Raw genomic sequence first — 20,179 nt, forward strand, 5'->3', positions numbered from 1 at the left:
TGATTCATGTCATGTCATGATGGCTTGATTCGAGGCTTAAATTAATAGATATAAATATTTTTGGAAATGTCAATGGGAAAAATGCATTGAGTTGTTCCTTCCGGCACCACGAAAAACCAGGAAGTGGGCGGGAACTGCGATGCTCTATAGTGTGTATAGTTTCAATGTAGGCTGATGATAGGTTCTTGGTTTACGTATGAATTAGTTATTATTAGATTATTGGTTTACTTATGTATTACTTTATTATTATATTACTATTTCTATGCATTTGATGTATTATTGATGTATTATCTTGTGTCCTTGCTTACTGTAAATCGCTCTGGACTGAGAGCGTCTGCTAAATGCCTAAACTGTAAACTGTTACTGTAAACTGTAAAAACAAAACAAGGTAACACGCACACCTTCACTGTTGGTTTCAATACTGAGAAATAGCTGATGAATAGACACGCACGCACGCACACACGCACGTACGCACGTACACACACACACACACACACACACACACACACACACACACACACACACACATTAAAGTCAATCACTTCCTGCTTGAGTGGTAGCATCTGCCCTCATAAAGCCATACACCATGCAAAGCCCCTGCTTATCCTCGTCATTGCACACAAACAAATCCTCAGGGTTATTTAAACTCAGAGAGTGTCACATTTGACCCTTCGGGGTCCATGTTTATACACTCAGAGAGATTTAAATTAACTCTGGTTCTTTTCAGGCATATATATATATATAGCCATATCTCAGTGGAGAGGGTCAATGAGTTCTAGTTCCTCACCGTCCACATCACCGGTGACTTCTCCTGGGATGAGCACACTGTGGTGAAGAAGGCACAGCAATGCTTTCACCTCTTTCACCTCCGGTGACTGAAGAAGTCTTCCATGGGTCCAAGATCCAACAGGCTCACTGAGAGCATCCTGGACGGTTGCATCACCGCGCCTGGTATGGGAAGTGCACTGCAGCGCATCAATGGGCGACTGGGCGTGAGCCTCCCTTCAGCCAAGACATGCATATATACGACATTGGGCCTCATTCACTAAGCTGGCCGTACATTTCGGACATTATTTGAGAGTAGAGGGTCATTGTGTCAGTAAAACCTGTGGGATTATCAAAGACCCTTGCCACACCAACCATAGACTGTTTCAAATGCTAAAGCTAAAGCTTGCCAAGCAGTTCTGCCACCACAAGACCAAGGGCAGTAGGCTCTGAAAAAGCGAATCCCCTTAGGCAATGAGTTTAATAACGAAAAACACTATAGGCCTGTTGATTGTGTGCCTCGCACGCACGCACGCACGCACGCACGCACGCACGCACGCACGCACACAGTCTGATTGATGGTCCATTGTCCTTGCGCCAATTATTGCATGATTATGGAAAGCAGCCTTGAACAAATGACTTCATTACTGTACTCTAAATATATACAAATGATTAACACCGTGACACGACAGGAACATGTGTGCAATGGAGGAATTTTGATTGCAGTAATGACACATCATGTTTTGATTGTACTACTAGCATGCAGATATATGCTTTAAATTTCCACAACATTCATAATTTCTTTTTCTTGGGCCATGGCCAATAAAGGCAAGCACATTTCCTGCCTGTAAACTGGTAATCCCCTCTTTGTCTACCTCTTGGTTTGGTGACCTGAGAATTTTACATAACTATTGTAGAATAAACATAGAGCTTACAGACACTGCTTTCTCTATAATATGTTATTCTGACTATTCATGGCTCTGAATTGCTTGAGTAATCAAGACTGTAGTGATGCCTATCATCAGTATCAGTATAGGTCAATATTTCCTTGGGGAAGTCGCTGTTGGTTTCCTATACAGTACCTTTTAATACATTTTTGCATCGTGGCTAAGAGCTGTGTGGCCTCATCCTTTTGAACAATATTTCCTTGTTGACGTTTTGATTTCTCTTACACACTAATTACAGTGTATGAGACTTGTGGGAAAGTGCAATAAAGAAGGTCATTTTCTCTCACACAATCTTTCATTACGCTTTCTTTTATTTTTCTGGGGAATTCCACTACGTCACTTTTCACTTTTCACTCTGTCAATGCCTTTCACTCTCAAAGATACAAGGCCACCATGTCGTGGTCATCTGCATGGCTGAGAGTTTTCTTTTTTTGGGGGGGGCTTTCTTTAATGCCTTTATTGACAGGATAGTAGGTTGACAGGAAACGGGGAGAGAGATGGGGAGTGACATGCAGCAAAGGCCGTTGGGATCGGGACTCGAACCTGCAACGCGCCGCCAGGGCCACCCTTTAGCCCAGGTGCCCGGACCGCCACGCCAACGGTCCGGGCCGGCTGAGAGTTTCTTAGGGCACGATGTTATTGAACGCACTGGAGTCTTTGAGAGTACTGGGATGTACTCCTTTGGGCACCAGAAGGATGAAGGAGGTCCTCCACAGCTGGGGCACCGTCTTCAATCTCAGAAAGAGGATGTTGGAGCACCCCTGCCAGCTGTCCCACACATGCCTTAAGCACCCTTGGACAGATGCCATTCAGGCCCTACAGATTTGCCCTGGTGGTGTCGTGAATGATAGGGTGATGTTGAGGGAGGGGGGTCAGAAAGGGAGAGGGGGCAGTAGCAACAGGGTTTGTGCAGGGCTGTGAGCTGGCGAGAGGATTTACTGGGGCCCTTTGTCAAACCAAAAAGTTTAATTCATTCACTTCACTTGCAGTGCAACATAAAACATCGAGCCTAACTAAGAAACATAAAAAGATCAAAACTAAAACACAACATAAACAAAACATTTTTTAAAACCCAATATGTATGACGTGCAATTCATCTAAAAGTTCAATCCTTAAAAAAATTTTTTAGTAAAGTGCTGTAGTGCATTTCAAAGGCAATTACATCATGTCCAGTCAAGTAGTCCAATCAGTTTAGGTCAGTTGGTTTGGTTTGGCGAGGGGGGGGGGGGATTGGCAGGGGGCGCAGTTTATTGACAGTCCTTACTGCACTCTGGAAGAAGCTGATCCACATCCTGCTCATTCTGGCCTTAATGCTCCTGTACCTCTTCCCCTAGGGTAGGAGGGCAAACAGGCCATGGGAAGGGTGATGGAGGTCCCCGAAGATGCTGGTGGCTCTCTTCGGGCACAGCGTTCTGTATAGAGCTCCAACAAGGAGGGAACAGAGGCGCCAATGATCCTCCCAGCTGTCTTCACCGGTTCAGCCGATGTTTCTCTTGTGCCTTGCAGCTGCCGAACCAGGAAGTGAAGCTGTAGGTTAGGATGGACTCAATGGTGCCCCTATAGAAGCTGAGGAGAGGAGTAAGAAGGCCTGCCTTTTTGTGCCTCCGGAGGGGGTGTAGCCTCTACTGGGCCTTCTTAGTGATGGCCGTGGTGTTGGTGGTGGTGGTGGAGGTCAGGTCGTCTGCCAGATGAACCCCCAGGAACTTGATAGTATTAACCCTTTCCACAGGGGCGCCACCGATGGTCAGCGATGTGTGATGGCGGTTGCTGGCTCTCCTGAAATCGATCACCATCTCTTTTGTTTTGTCCACATTCAGGGAGAGATTGTGTGAACTGCGCCATGATGTCAATAGTTCCACCTCCTACCTGTAAGCAGACTCATCGTTCTTACTAATGAGTCCCACCACGGTTGTGTCATCGGCGAACTTGAGGATGTGGTTACTGCCAAATTTGGCAGTGCAGTCGTGGGTCAACAGACTGAACAGCAGGGGGCTCAGGACACAGCCCTGGGACGATCCTGTGCTCACTGTGATGGTTCTCGATGTTTGGCTGTCGACTCTGACTCTCTGTTGCCTCTGAGACAGGATGTTGAGAATCCAGGTGCAGGTGCCATGGTCCACATTCAGCAACCTCAGCTTTTCCACCAACTGTTGTGGAATGATGGTGTTGAATGTCGAGCTGAAGTCGATGAAAAGGAGCCTGGCGTAGGTGTTCTCTTTGGGACAAAGTGAGCTGGAGTGCAGTTGAGACAGCGGCGTCTGTGGAGCGATTGGCTCTATATGCAAACTGTAGTGGATCCAGTTTTGCGGATTGCTTATTGCTGGTCATATTCTTCAGACCTTTCCACACCTCCCGCACATTATTCTGTGCCAGTCTGTCCTCTCCCTTCCTAAGTTACTGTAGCTGTCTTTTGCCTCCCGAATCCTCACCTTCAACTCCTATTGCACCCACTTTATTTGCTCCTTTGTAGAAGATCTGAGGCCCTGTAATTTGAAACATTTCATTTCAAAAGCAGACTATTGTTAGAATATCAAGGTAGGAGGATTTCAGATGTTGTATAATGTCCAAGTTTTCATGGTTGATCGGATTAAATAGTGTCATGGTATTTGAATTAGTTTAAGTGGACACATATATCCTCTACCTGATATGGAGGCACTGATTTCTTGTCTAATTTTCTGAATTGTGTCAGTGAAGGAGGAGATCAAATTAATTGCATGCTCTGGTGGATAAAAGGTCAGATTCTAATGATAGGGGGATTTGTTAGCCTATCGAAATTAACAAACAAGGTACATGCATTATTCTTGGTTTTGGTCATTAATGGTGTAAGAGAAGGAACATTTCTCAGTTCCAAATTATAAATGTGAAGTATGATGCAAAGCCTGCAGAGCTCAGGCACACAGCTCAAAGTAGTGCCAATTGAACATCGGGTGATCAGTCAATGCACGCCACACATAATTTGGCGGGAGGGGGGTATTTAAACCTCCCTGTTTACCTGCTCATTCTTGCTGCTGCTCTGCTATCATGCTGCTGTTCTGCTGATCTGCTATCTTGCTGCTGTGCAGCATGCTCTGCTATCTTGCTGCTATGTTGTGTTGCTGCTGCTGCCTTGCTCTATGACGTTTTTGCACTCAAACCACCACCCAGCCTCCACCATGTGGGCTCTGTTTTTTATATGATCTCTCTCTCTATTTGGCAGATTATTCATTGACTATTTATTTATTGTCTCCGCCAGGCCAAAAGGCATATGCATATGGATATGTTTTGCACCCTGTCCGTCCGTACGTGTGTGTGTGTGTGTGTGTGTCCGTGTGTGTGTGTCCGTCTGTGAACAGCTAATCTCCGACACAGTTGGCTTGATCGCAGCGAAACTGTGCACACACATTCCCTGGATGCCAATTCAGAACTTTTGCCCCAAATCTTTCACATGGACCTGTTATAGCGCCACCAGGAGGCCGCTTTTTCCAAAACACATTTTTTGACAGTACTCCTACAGATTTTGTCCAAACATCACGCAAATCGGTACACAGTATCTCTATAGCCATTAAACAAAACCAGTACTACCAATTTTTCATATTCCATCCTGATTGGCTAAAATTGGCTTCCAAAGTTTGCAGGAGTGCTTCGTTTTGAACAAAATGCCTCAAATCATGATCACAGCATGCAATTTCCCTGAAATTCTGCACGCACATTCCCACTATGCAGAGGAAGAAATGCAACTTCAAATTTTTCAAATCAGCCTCATGGTGGCGCTATAACAGGCCGATTTGTGTTTTTACCTATAACTGCACCGATCTGTACAAAACTTTGTAAGCACACTCCCTAGAGGCCAAGGAAAAACCTTTGCCCTGCATTTTTCACATCTGCCTTTTATAGCGCCACCAAGAGGCCGACTTATGTAAAACATATTTTTTTATATTACTCCTTCCCAATCAAATCAAATCGCAAATCGCAAATCGGTACACATGATCTCTATAGTCACGGATCTGTTTGATTTTTCATATATTCTTATTGCAGTGAAACTTTCCACGCACATTCACGCTATGTTGAGGAACAAATGCCACCCTTTTAACATTGGCTTGTTGTAGCGCCACCAGCAGGTCAAATTTAGCAAAACACATTAGAACAAAATGCCTCAAACCATGAATGCGGCGTCCGATTGCCGTGTCGCAGCGACCGGGCCAACGGTGCTGGAGATAAGCTGCTAACACACGGACAGGACACACGGACACACACACACACACACACACACACACACACACACACACGGACGGACGGAGGGTAAAACATACTCTCTCGCCATGCCTTTAATAATAACAATAACTGAAGAGCCACATATTCAAATGAGCCAAATATATCTACTTTCATTGGAGGGAATCCTTATACAAAATAGCAGCTCCACCTCCTTTCTTAACTTCACTCATGAAACTGAAGCTGGGAGGTGTTACTTCAATAAGAACAGCTGCGCTGTTATCTTGGTCAAATCAAGTTTCAGTTAAAAACATCAAATCAAGATTGTGCTTGATAATAAAACCACTGATTAAAAGTGTTATTCCTGCCAAAGACCTGACGTGTAATATAGCTAGATTTAGTGTGTTATCTGTATTATCTGTTATCTGTATTATCTGCCCACTTGTCTTTGGGACACGCTGTGGCTGACGAGGAATGGATGCTAAATTTGATACATTTGCACAATTGGTTGAGTGCTTCCTGTTTCTTATCAGATTCACCATTCTTTTTCTATTACTTATCAAGACATGAATTGAGGAAGCTACCAGCACACAGGGCCCAGCATGTTCTGGGAAGTCATGAGTGCCATTAGCCTGGCAGCCTAGACCCAGCATAATATCAGTGAGAGCCTGCAGGTGAAGTCTGCAATGCTAAAAGCTCATGAATTGGTGCCTGAGGCTTTTTGTCAGCAGTTCAGGAAGCTAAGATCAGAAGGACAAACATACATGTAACTTGTTCATGAGCTGACCATACATTTCAGTCAATTGGGTTACTGCTTCTGAGGTAGAATTTGAGGGAATTGCTTCTCTTAGCTCAATGATATCGTCCCTGACCATGATACCACATACCTAACCGATCCTCAGGTTAACCACATGAACCCTAGCGTCTTTATACTGGGGTAATTCGGCAAAAATATCAGACCTGTTGTGAGCTTGTAGATCCTATTTTCAGCATAGAGACTTGATGTAGAGGGCAAAAGCAGGGGGCCTAGTGTAGACCCCTGTGGGACTCCAGTTAACAAAATATATGGGTTTAAACAAGGGCAACTACCAGAAGGGAATGTGAGGTACCATTCAGACGGAGTGTGTTTGGTGAAACAGTCTTCTCTGTTAGAGCCTCCCATCACTGGAATAGTCTCCCTACAGAAGTAAGAGAGACCACCAACTATTTGACCTTCAAATTCAACCTTAAAGGAGTAGTTCACCCTTATTTTCTATCAATTGCACACCCCATGAAGCCTTGAATCCATGGATTTTTTTTTTTGTGGCATTCCTAAGCCAATAATTTGATTCCCATCTGCTACCGGCTAATGTATCCGGTAGGAGACACAAAGTAGATTATTTGTGTCTCCTACCGGATACACACCCGGTCATCAAATTATTGGCTTAGGAATGCCACAAAAACAAAAATAAATCCATGATTTCAAGGCTTCATGGGGTGTGCAATTGATAGAAAATATGAATTTTTTTTGGGTGAACTCCTCCTTTAAGAGCTGGCTTAAAGCTGCTGGCTCATTTACGTGGATGTGAAAACTGACATGTTGATTAATGTGCACTGTCCCTGATAAATAAATAAATAAAAATCAAAAAATCTAAGCGGTTGAAGGTGATAGAGGCAGCTGTGTTAGCTGATGCGTACACCTTAAAGGGATACTCCACTTTCAAATAAAATAAACATTTTAAAAATATATTAAAAATAAATGAAAAAAGTAATGGAAAAATCACGGCCCCCTCACGCATTAGAGTGTCCTACTAATGTGTGAGGGGGCCGTGATTTTGCCATAACTTCTTTCATTTTTTTTTAATATTTTTTTTTAATGTTTATTTTATTTGAAAGTGAAATATCCCTTTAACACATAAGAGTGGGCTGAGGTCCTCACTTGACTGATAGTATAAAGGGGACTTAACGACTGATAGTATAAAGGGGATTTAACATCGGGTGATTTTCATCCACACAAATGTGGTCATGTGATTTTCAATGTGTTGCTGCTGTCTGAGGTGGGCGGGTCCTTGGGTACCTTCAGGTTGCTGTCATCGAAGGTATAGGCGTGTTTCCCTGCCCCCATCCCTGGTTTTTCAACAAGCAGGTGTTTGGGTGATTTTCACCTGATGCTAGTCTTATCTGTTTTTACATCTGGAAACTCCCGTGCAGGACAGGCTTCAGATGCGCCTCCTGCAGACTTGGCTCAGATAGAGTTAGAGAGTAAAAAACGTTCGGGTGGAGGTTAGTGTTTGTGTATTATATTATATATTATATATTATATATTATATATTATATATTATATATTATATATTATATAATATATTATATATAATAATGTATTATATATTCTATTATTATATATTATACATAGGCTATTTATTATATATTTTACAATAAATGTCAAAAACTCAGTACTGTACATTTGTCCGTACAACTGTAGTTCACAGATCTCGAGAACCGTCTGACCGACCGACTTCAAATTTGGTACGCGCGTCGCAGACGACGCGAGGGAGTTGAGTGCACAGCGTCGAGTCGGTCAGATAGGCGGCTGTCCAGAACCACCGATCTGACTGATACAGCCATTGTACAAAAGGATCTGTGCCCTATTAAGCACGTCTTAAATCCACGTCTCAGGTGATAATTAAGTGATAACGCCACCATCTTATGTGCAATCCCTATAATGCAAGGTGCGCTGAGCGCAAACACTTAAGTAATAGTAAGACTTGCCAGCATATTTTACGCATGGGGGAGTGTCCATATGTTAATTAAGGGCGCAATGCGGTATCTGCTATTATGCCCCTTGACTTAAAAAGACTCACCGCATACCACTAAGACGTGGTCAGACCACGAAAATAAATGAAATGTCAGGTTGTAAGGACACCGGCAGTTTAACTAATCCGTGCTCAATTCTGAACCGATCGTTATAAAGTTCTCTATAATCTGTGAAGCGTCTATTTTCATTATGGATCATGATTTTATTGTCTCCCCATCGAACAATATCAAGCAAAAAGGAAATATTGGGTGCGCAGAGCACGTGGATATACAGTATATATAGTCAGCAAGAGCTTCACATTTAACTATAGCCGTACTCAGTCAATATCCATAATAGCAAAATGGCATTGGTCACTCCTCCACATCTTAAATGAAGTAATAAGACCTGGCGTTACTTTTGACACGTAAAATAGCGCCGTCTGGCTCAGTGTTAATTTCTTCGTCTAAAACTATTAGAACTATTTTTTCACTTACGAAAACTAAATAAAAACTAAGCTATGATGACTAACCTTAACCCTTTGTCAAGCGTCAACAAATAAAAACTAGACTAAAATGTTAGGAGGGACTAGTGGAGAAGAGATCCAGTAGAACTAAAACAAGTCATATTATGAGTACGAGTACGAGTGTCGCGCTCCGGAAATAGCAGATCTATAAGCTCACAACATGTCACGTGTGAGCTTGTAGATCTGCTATTTTTGGCACGCAGTTGATTCAGCCCACCAAAATACATTTTAGTTGACAAAATTAACTGTCGAAAATGTAAAATCCTTTATTTAGTCAACTAAAACTAGAACATTTCAGATGACAAAAATATGAATATAAAACTAAATGGAATATTATTCAAAAGACTGACTAGCACTGCTCTGGCTGTGGCCCAAATGAGCCAATTGATTAGAATGACAACCCCTGCCTAAGCTTGATTTGGCAAATTCCCCAGACCTGCCATTTGATTATTTAGTCAGTCCACTTTTCACAGTCAGTTTGCACTCAGAACTTCTCCACAGACGTTTACCACTGCATAAGGACTTTTCCACTTTTTTTTACAGCTTTACCCACCACTTTTTTTTCCTCTTTCCTTTTTTTTTCTCTCGAAAATTGTCATTTTTTGTTTATCTCTCCCACAGTTGTCTGTCATGTAGGGAGACTGTGCCTTCACTGGACAAGGCTCACATGTCCCAGGAATGAATCCCAGCTCTATTATGTTGTTTTATTCTTTGTTAACAATTCCCAAAATGTTCACAAATTTTGCAGCTTTTTTATAGCATTAAACATTAAAGCCATGTATTGCCATGTATTGTTGTACTTGAATATATTGATTAGAAGCATTTTTTATGGGGTATATTATATGGGGTAAAATATACCCAGCGTTAGTGATGGTGTGATATTATAAAACGTTATCAAATTTGTCCATGTTGCTACTTAAATAAAAAAACAATGTACCCGAAAATTGCCTTGGACCTACTGTAGGCCTTATCGTGGCTCCTGTCCATCAGTTTCATAGAAATGAGGCTATACTGTAGCTGTAGTTTTCTGATTTTGTGCAGGGGGGAGGTGACCATGGAATCTGGCCCTCGTTGCCTGTTCCAGGATTGCCAGTCATTTTAGAATAATCTGACTGGTAACAGAGTATGGCCTGACGTGCCTCCTTCACTGGTGGTTTCCTCAAAACCAGTAGTTGCTGACCCCTCGTCGATGGGACCCTCAAACGTCTGCAGCTGATCCAAAATGCTGCTGCCAGGCTTGTGACAGGCATCAAGCTAAGAGAGCACACATCTCACCGGTCCTTGTCTCTCTCCACTGGCTCCCAGTGAAGCGTAGAGTGACATTTAAGATTATTTTGTTTGTGTTCAAAGCCCGTAACATTCTTGCACTTCCCTATATTGTGGAACTCTTAGACCTACTGTATCTCCCAGCACCAGGTCACTCAGATCCGACAGTCAGCTGTACATGAAGACTCCATGGTCTTGCACAGCTAAGGACGAACCATGCCTTTGCTGCGTTGGCACCGAAGTTGTGGAACAAACTCCCTTTTGTGTTTTGTGGGTTGTGAGTGTGTTTAGTTTCTGCTCCCTCCTCTTGTGACTGACTGACAGTGTAACTGAATCCTTGTTGTCCTAGTCTAGTCTTCTTTGTCTCGTCCTAGGTTTTTCTCTTGTCTCTTTCTTTTCTCTTTCTGCAGACTGCGCCCCGGGCCGGTGTAATAACTGGATGGGGGGGCGCACTACAAATCCTGAACCTATGAGCAGTAACCCATGCCCAGACCTGTAGCCTAAAACACAGGTTATATAGTAGGCAGGCCAAATTTTATCTGGGGGACATAGCCAGGGGGATTGGGAACTATGTGAAATCCAAGTGAATCTGCTGGTTTATGTTAAAGGTTTCATGACGTTCAGTTTTACCACACATTAAAAGTCTTTGTCATGGTCCTTCAAACGTGTATAGAAAGTTTTAACAAAAAATTCCACTCCATTGATCCATGGCAGGTGTTTTTCTCTCACATTTCTAAAGCCTTTTCAACTGCAATGAAAAAAGAAATCTTTGCCTGCGGGTGTCGCTGGTGAGGGATTTTGCCTGTCAATCATCGCCTCTGCTCCGCCCCCCCCCCCCCCCCCCCCAAGGAAAGGATAGGGGAGGGGAGGGGCGAGGAGGAGAGTGGGCGGGATTAATCGGCTGTGACCTCACTGCCGAAGGGCCAAGCTCAGATTACTTTTCAGCCTAATTATTCAGAAAACCCCAGACCACAGAAAATCCACTGAATGTTCAAAGTGTAATTGAGGTCATAAAACCCCCAAAAAAACATAAAAAATAAAAAAAGTGAAAATGAATGTCATAGAACCTTTAAAGGTTTCAAGTTGTGGTTCTTTATATCTGTTAGACTGGCCAGGGGAGAATTTGATTTATCAAAAGAAAATGAAAAGGTTTTTAGACCTGGTTATAAGGTTTTAGCCCCCTTTGCCGGTGATGAACACACCAAGCCAGATCTGTAGGAGCCTATTCTATGATATGTAGTAGGGTACGTGGCAGTGTCAGTGGCGGGTGTGCAGTACTCTCATAGTACTGTTATCGGTATTGTCATACTGCAGTGCAGCTGACAAGTGAATTTCCCTTGCGGGATCAATAAAGGTCTATCTATCTATCTTAAAAGCATGCTAAAGGATTTGAAAGGAAATAAAGAATAAAAGGAATAAAATAGATTAAAAATAAATAAATAAGAGGCATAGCAAAAAAAACTTGGCCAGTATAACTTCATGATGCACGTGACCTTTCTGGGCCCATGAGAAAACTTCTGTCAAAGTTTTGCTAATCTGTTCAGATGTGCATATTTTTTGACAGGCCTTTGTTTCACTTAGTCTTATACAGTCAGAAAATCTACAGTATGGTAGTGTATAGGAGCATTTATCCATCTGTTGATTACAACGTGTGGGAGTCTAACCCACACACACACACGAGAGGGGCTCAAACCTCCCGCCAAGTGCGAATGGAACAACTTTGCTAATGCCCCTCACAGAGGAACCTTATCTCTCAGCATGAACTTCCGTTGTTCAACACAGGATTGGTTCCATCTCTACAGCTCTGGCCTCAATCCATTCATGCCGCATTCTGCTTCTACCAGACTCAGTTCAAATAAAACAAATTCAAAAACAGTTTCAAAAGCATTTTGCAAACAGTTTATTGTCAACATTTGCATACAGTTGTCCTTTGATATACATAATGATATGTAAATTACATTTAAGAATATAGCCCCTTTAAATAACATGACAAGTGGCAGTGATTACTGTGATTTAGGTCAGTCCATGTATATAGATAGAGACACAAGATAATCACACTGTATTTCCCACACTGCATCAGAACAAGATTTATGAAACATAAATTCACATGATTGTGATTCCCAAGAAAAAAAAGGGACGCACAGGTGTGAGAAATGTGTGTGGTTCCTTTATAGATTTCAAGAAAGTACAGCGCCTGGGGGCTTAATCCTCTCTGTACCTCTCTGTAAACAACATCGTTACATGTACATAGTATGCAGCTGGTGCGCTTCCAGGGTGTTAATCCTGACACATCTTTCTGTGGAATTCGGTTGGGATAGCTACAGTAGCTGCTGGAAGTAGTTCAATGAGGAGAGAGACAATTATCGCCAGGGAGAAAAAAGAAGAAGAATTGTTAATGTTTATTGTTTATGTTTATGTATTGGAGATGATCTCTCTATAAATGTGTTGAACCCAGTATTGGGTTGGACACCCCCCTGGGGACGTTGATGGCAGCACAACGCTGCTGGTGGGGGCCATGGTAAGGCCAGAATTGATTGATTGATTGATTGATTGATTGAATACTTTATTTAGAGGGTTGCAGAGAAAAAGCACATGGAAGTACAGTTTACAATACAAGGTCAACTGAAATGGATCGCTCATAAAAGCCGCAATGGCTTGGAGATCCTCACATACTCAATTCATGGAGACATTAAAAAGCAGACAGATAAACGCTTCAATGCAGAACGTCATATAAACAGTATAAAGGTAAGAAAAACTAAAAACATGTGCAAAAAACAGTTCGAGGGGTGGGGAATTAGGTTATGACTTATAACAGGGGCCAGTTAGGAATAGCAGCCTCCTGAAGGTATTTTTTTAGGGCAGTTTTGAAAGTGAGTAAGTTTTTACACTCCTTCACTACTTTTGGTAGGGCATTCCACATTTTTGTTGCATAGCAGTTTCCTTGTTTGTGCCAGAACACTAAAGACAGCAACAAGGATGCAGCAAGTTGGTAGTTTTAACCACTTGGCTGAGGGGGCGGAGCCAAAAGTACACCCTGCGTATGTCACTGATCACATGACCTCAATCAATTATCCTTTTCTAGGCAACACAGAAGGGGGGGGGGGGCTTTTTTCTTATTTCCATACAACAGCTCTAAGGTGTATTAAAGACATAGTTCAATGTCGAAAATGAGTGGTCTGCCCCTTTAAGGCCTGAGGCCGATTCTACAAAAAGTCTTCTAAATCCTAACAGTTTTCTAAAAAAACATATGTTTTCAGTGGTTCTCAAACTTTTTCATGTCAAAGACACCCAAAATCATATGTATTTGGCCACGGACCCCCATCTCAAAACATTTTGTTCCAGGGACCCCAGAAGCAGAGATTTGAGTAAAAGATTGTCGCTTTTGGCTATAGGCGCACCTAGCCTCAATGTAGCCTGACAGCGTGTCGCGGGTTCGAGTCCTGATCCCGACGGCCTTTGCTGCATGTCACTCCCCATCTCTCTGCCCATTTCCTGTCAGTCTACTGTCCTGTCCATAAAGGCATAAAAGCCCCCCAACAAAATCTTTAAAAAATAAAATAAAATTGCTTTAAAACAATATTCAAAGGATTGAACAAAATGTTTTACGATTGCAGAATCGATATCGACTTTGTGCCATGCTATGAGCTTGTATATCTGCTATTTTTGAATAGCCAAAGTATAAAATAAAGGTTAAAGTGGTTAAAATCTAAAAGGACACGGGTGCTTTCCCGGTTGGGTTAAATATGCTGACCAGGGTCCCCCCCTCCTTTCTTTCCCTCTACCCCAATATCTTTGCCAAATAGCACACAAGCATCTAGTGTTACGTCTCTATTCACTTTTCAACATGACATTGTTTCCTGTCAGCATGTTGGAGCAACAACCCATTGACAAGATGCTAATAACGCAATGTTGAACATCCCTCCGTCGTTGAGTCTGTGAGATGGCTCTATTTGCTGAGTCTGTCACAGAAACAGTCTTTCCACAGCAGGAGCATGCGTTTATGGAAATACTACTGTAGTAGCGTACATACTGTAGACATCCCAGTGCATGAATGTATGATGACTGCAATCCAGGATCAGAAACACCCTTATTCACTGTTATTTGTAGTTGCAACAGTGTGAACAGCTCTTCACAGAAGACAAACAGAGGAATGTATGTATCCATATCCATAACACAGGCAGGATCTCACAACTATAGTGCCAATTACAAGATACAAACATGACATGGGTAGGGATGGAGTAGCAATTTACCGCATGAATCCATTTTAGCGTCCCTATTCTGGGTATCTCGTAATTGGTGAACATTTGGTGAAAATAGGCAAACATTAGGCGGAAATTTACAAGCTGAAAATGGCTGAAAATATGTGAAAACAGCTGATCTACAGTATGCGTTGTGAGCTTATAGGTCAGACATTTTCTGCGAAGTGATTTGGTGTAAGTACTCCAGTGAATGAAGTACTGTAGCTGTACTGTATATAGTATATAGTTTAAGTGGTTAAGTGTGCAAAACATACTGTAGAATAAGTACAGCTAAGGAACCGGTCTTTACAAGTGAATGACTATTTTTAAACTTCTAACTGGTAAAGTGTGGTTCATTATTCTATCACATGCGTAGGGTTGAAGCGTTCCCTCTGGTTTCTATGGAAACGTATTAGCTACAGTATGTGTTTTGCCATCACGTTTCCGCTTCATACTTCACATCTTTCACCTCAGTATTTTTATATTAGACTCATTGTACAAGACAAACTAGATCAAAGCAATTGTACGGAGGAGGAAAGCTTAAAATCTAATAATGATTATTATGCCATTGATCACATGTAATGGCTTTGCAATATAAACCAATGATCAACACTGACAAGGAGGAACAGTGTCTAAGGAAAACACAGCACTCCACTGAAATGATAATGTGTGTAAAATGATTAAGTGTGTGCCTTGGCTAATTACTGATTACACACATTGGTGATTATACTTCTCATGGCTTTCTACATTAACATAGGAGGGAATGTAATATTGCAATATCTCTGTATACAACATATCTTTCACTTTCAAATAAAATGTCTATGGAGAGCAATTGTTTTGGTTTAGAAGTTATAATGGTACATTATAACATTATAAAAGCATGTTTCCTTTCCCTGAAGCACAGTCGAGATCAGAGCTATGGGTCTGGGGATCTTTGCACCGTATATGGGCCAATAGATTGGCAGTAGATCGCTAAATAGCTCTTCGCCCGGACAATCGGTCATATGAATGATCCAGAGAGGAGAGATATTCATTTGGATAACGCTAACACGCCCGATCGTCCGCAACCCCCACCCGTGCCCACCCGACCTCCTGTCTGTAGTCAGAGGCAGCCTGTTTTGAACATTGCCAAAGACACTGGCACAGGTCACTTTACAACTTTTTCATACTGTACACATACTGTCCATACTAGATGTTTATAACTAAGGAATAAGAACATTGATTGCGCAAGAATGAATATAATCGGTTCAAAATAAAGACAGTGGACCTCACAGACAGTAGGACAAGACTGAAAAAGCTGTGTCATGTTATTGGATGTTGTCACGTGACTGTTATTGTGTTACATGATTGGTCCTTAGGGGATAAATAAACGTAATAGGAAGCATATCGTTATTCAGTTTGTTCAGTTTACTGGGTGCATTGCTGCAGGCAATTTATCCACGACTGCATATGTAACTTACAATATCCAGGTTCCACATGCTTATTATTGGCATATTATTAAATTATGGCGTATTTACTCCCCCTGCACATCCTAGGACTTGTCCTTTAGCTGTATAGCCTGAATTCATAGCGTGTGACCAGGGTTTCAGAGAATCAAAATGTCACAAAGTTTGAAACCAGTTAACCACTCTAACCCTGGTGTTAATTTTGGGCATATCATAGGTGAAAATAAACATACAATATTTTGACAAGCAGATCTACAATCTACATGTTCACAATGTGTTGCACTGCAATGGCAGTTTTTGTGGTTTCTGTAAGTGGCTCAGCGGTAATTTTCGTTTTACCCCTTCTTTTTTTTTTTACCCCAATTTAGCTGTTATGCCAATTAATTCATCCCCACACACATTTCTGTGTGTTGTCACTATTGTTGTCCTACTGGCTTGCCTGCCAGTGAGGAGACCCCACCTAGAGGACGTAGAGCCCCCGTCCTACTCCTGCCGCCCGACAATCCCTGCTGAGCACGTACGGTGACAAATAAAATACAATAAATTCAAAACCACATTGAAGGCACAGCTTCTTCCAAAGAGCCAGGGGGAGTTGAGATCATTACACAAAAACAATATGAGAAATTCCATTCACACTTGTCACTAGATGAGTTCTCTCTGGAAATACCCTAAAATACAGCTACTCCCCAGTGCAAGTTCTGAGGGGATCAGAAAATGGCAAATTTACCACTAGATGCAAAATTCTAGATGAAGTGGGCATTCAACGCAGGATGATTATAAAGATGAGACGGTCTGAATATTAAGCAAGTAGAAACATGCACTCAGTTCGATTATTTATTTATTTTAAATACAGGGGGGGGGGGGTATTTTGACAGGCTGGTTTTTAAAAGGCTATGGTATTTTTGTATACATTGGCCTTCATGTCAATGGCATTAGACAATTGTTGACTTTACTATGTAACCCTCTCAATGATCTGTGTTACTACTTACTTTAACCCCTGAATACTGCATTTCACCTCATTACTGGTAGACTTCACACTTCAATTGATAGGACTGGCCCTGCTACTCACCTGTTGGCAGCCTTTTAAAAACCACCTCAGCCTCTATGACATCAAAACCTTATAGTCATTCTGTGCTGGGCACCGTGTGAATAAAAATACATTAAATAGTCCGAGCTGCTTCCGTGCTTTCTTTCTCAATACATTTCAAACATATCAGACAATCCCAAAAGGAAATGCATTAGTCTGACTAGAAGCAGGGATAAAACATATCCCCACTAGAAAAAAATTAATGACCCGAGGGGGTGTATCAAAAGCAGATGCATGTATCCCAGACCCACCCCCACCCCAAAACCCCTGCCCCAGCATTCCCTGCTCAGCCCACTGTGATAAAACAAGAGTTCTTTCTGCACCTTTCAAAATTCTTGATGAAATGGGCAGTGCGAGTAGGATGGTTATAAAGATGCGAAGGTCTAAATATTATGCAAGTAGAAGCCCGCACTTTGCCCCTGGCTGTGTTGTGGAAAGTACATTTTCCTTTTGATGTGGCTTGGAATATAACAGCTTGTGTTGCATCCACGTGGCCCACGGGTGAAACCCAACGACTGTGAAGACCGACGAGAAGCGGGAACAAAACGGTGGCTCTTCACGGCAAATTTGTCGTTTGGAGAGAAAACGCCCACCCTTCGCTGGCACTGACACTGCTCTGTATAAACCAATGCATTGATCACACTGAACAGGGACCACATCAGTGGAGTAGGATGCAGAATGAAACAAGCCAAGGGCAACCAGAAACGTGGTGTTTGTGTTTTGTCAAGGTCGTGGGGCTAAATTGTTATTGGCAGAGACGGGCTCTGTGCCTTGTGTGCTACTGTAGCTTTGCAACAGGCTGTTGAAGATGATAATTTACTCTGTTTGTTGTTGGCTTCAGATGAAATGTAGGAGGTATGCCAGGACTTGAAATGTTTCATAAGACAAAAACAAAAACAAACAAACAAACAAACAATATATTATGTACGTATGTTTGTGTGTGTGTGTGCCAATTGCATTAAAAATGTTTTACATAAAACATACATTAAGATTTAAAGAGGCTAATAAGGTTGGACTTGTAGACTCAAGAGTTGAATATCTCAGGCTAAAGACCTTCACAAAAAAAACATTGAAATGAGACTGTTTTGGCAATCCAAGAGCACGTTATGGACAAATACATTATCATCCGAATGAGGCTACTTTGACCTATTAGAGGCATGGAAATGAAACTGCCCAGGGTGCTGAAACTGCTCTCTTGAATTCTGATGAATCTAAATAATGGGCTCCAAGGGAGTTGCAAACCATTTTGAATTCATAATCCATAAGTCTGAAGATGAGCCCATCGCTGCTATTGATCTTTTGAACTTTAAATGAGTTTACCAAGAACTTTCTCTAAATCGCGCAACCAGTCTGATGTCTATGCTTGCTTTAGCCGTACTAGTCTTTAATATCTTACATCTGACAACCATAAAGGTTCCTTGCATAAAGCCATAAAATGTCTAAACATCTGTGTAGGACAGGGGTGGACTGGCCATTTGGCGTACCGGGCAAATGCCCGGTGGGCCGCGGGCCAGTGGGCCGCTGGGCCACCCAAAAAAAAAAAAAAAAAAAAAAAAAGGTTTTTTTTTTTTTTTTTTTTTTTTAAATCAAATATTTTTGAAATATTTTAGGATTATTACGGTCATTTCAGGGTCGTGTGGCCCAATTATTAGTTACGTTAATGTTTGGGCTGGGATGCTTTCCAGCAGGGGCCTCAGTGCGGCTGCAGAGTTCATGTGCAGGGCTGGGCTGAAACACCGTTGACAAAACGGTCCGGGGGGTGGTGGGCCGGTCCGGACCAAAATGCCAGGGCTGAATTTTGGTCCCAGTCCGGCCCTGGTGTAGGAAAAACATCAAAGCAAATTGTTTGTGTAACTGGCTAATGCTATTATCAGGTGAATGCCTCGCAACATCATCAAAATATGGAAAGCCGCGTTTCGATGACTCTCCATGGACTGCTTAGTAGATTACCCTCTCAAAAAGCAATTCCGATCTCACCATCCGCATCTTTCTATTCAACTAAAGAGGGATGACTAAACTATAGAGGGAGACTTTGTTGTGAGTCTGTGTACTTTATACTGTGTTGCCTTTGGCCCCTGCCTTCTTTCAGAACACTGTCAGGCAAAACTGCGACGTGGACTTTTCCTCGCTCCAAAAGGTCAGACATGTCATTTGTTGCGAGGTTCTTTAGGTCATCGTCTTGTACAGATCAGCCGGCCTCTGACAAATAATTGCTGTAAGAATTCTCCTTAGGCCTGGTGAACTGTGAGCTAAATCTGGACCACTGAGGTACCATCACTGTCTCGTTTTGTCTCCGCCAGGCCGAAGGCGTGGCCGAGACTATGTTTTGCACCGCGTCCCTGTGTTCGTTGTCTGTCTGTGAACAGCTAATCTCTGGCACCGTTGGCCCGATTGACTGGAAACTGTGCACACAAACTCCCTGGATGCCAGAGCAGATTGGCTTGTTATAGCGGCCACTATCTTCTCACTCACGCTCAGTAGCCACCTGGCTGATGTTTAATACGGCACCTACTGTAGCATTCTGGTGTAGCACCCGACCAGAGACTTCTGTAGGGCAGGCTTCAGGGTCCAGCACTGACAGCCATATACAGTAAGAGAACAAACTTTACAGTCACAGAGAAGAAACTGAGCTTGATATGGCAGGGGACATGGACTTCCACACACTGGCCATGCCATTCAGAGCCCTCCATAAAAGCACGCTTTCCTCACTTTTAAAGTCTTGCTCTGTCAAGTTGACACATGAGCCCAGGTATTCAGTAGTTGTCTGGTTTTGAGACATCTCCAGATTTTGGTACTCGGATGATATCATACTTATATGGGAAGTTGCGTCATGATCCATGGAATCCAGAGGATTTTATTTCGATTGTGCAGTTAAAGAGTTATACAGGCCAAAACATTAAGTGGCCTGTTATAGCACCACTATGAGGCCGATTTGAAAAATTGGGAT

This window comes from Gymnoscopelus braueri (genome assembly GCF_963280865.1).
Source record: "Gymnoscopelus braueri genome assembly, chromosome: 7".
Lineage (NCBI taxonomy): Eukaryota > Metazoa > Chordata > Actinopteri > Myctophiformes > Myctophidae > Gymnoscopelus > Gymnoscopelus braueri.